The sequence below is a fragment of the Equus caballus genome, chromosome 11, assembly GCF_041296265.1.
Source record: "Equus caballus isolate H_3958 breed thoroughbred chromosome 11, TB-T2T, whole genome shotgun sequence".
Lineage (NCBI taxonomy): Eukaryota > Metazoa > Chordata > Mammalia > Perissodactyla > Equidae > Equus > Equus caballus.
In genome coordinates this window covers 59074892-59075308 of record NC_091694.1, presented here as the reverse complement: position 1 = coordinate 59075308, position 417 = coordinate 59074892, and positions in this window count along the sequence as shown.

Genomic DNA, 417 nt, shown 5'->3' with positions numbered 1-417 from the left:
GCAGCGAGGATCACCTCACTGCATGTGCAACTAGGAAGCAGGGAGGAAAACCGGAGCGGAGCGGCCCCCTCTCAGGAGGATTCTGCTGTAAAGGGAAGCAGACAGACGGGTGCAGCTCGCGGGGGACACGTATCGCGGGGAGAACGGTCTGAAAGGACCGGCTCTGACGACGCCAGGCCCCTGCTGGAAACGCCCGCTAGCTGGCCGAGCAGGAGCCGACGTCTCGCCTCCCGGCCTCGGGGACCAGCGCTGGAGGGAACTTCCGACCCCGTCCGTGCGGCCGGAAGTCCAGGCGGGTCCCGGCGGGCCGGGGGCGCGGGGCGCAGGGCGAGGCAGGGGACGTACCGCGGCGCCCCCAGCTCGAGGCAGCCCGGGTGGCGGCGCCAGGCCCCGCCTCCGTCCGTTCGGCCACAGGAC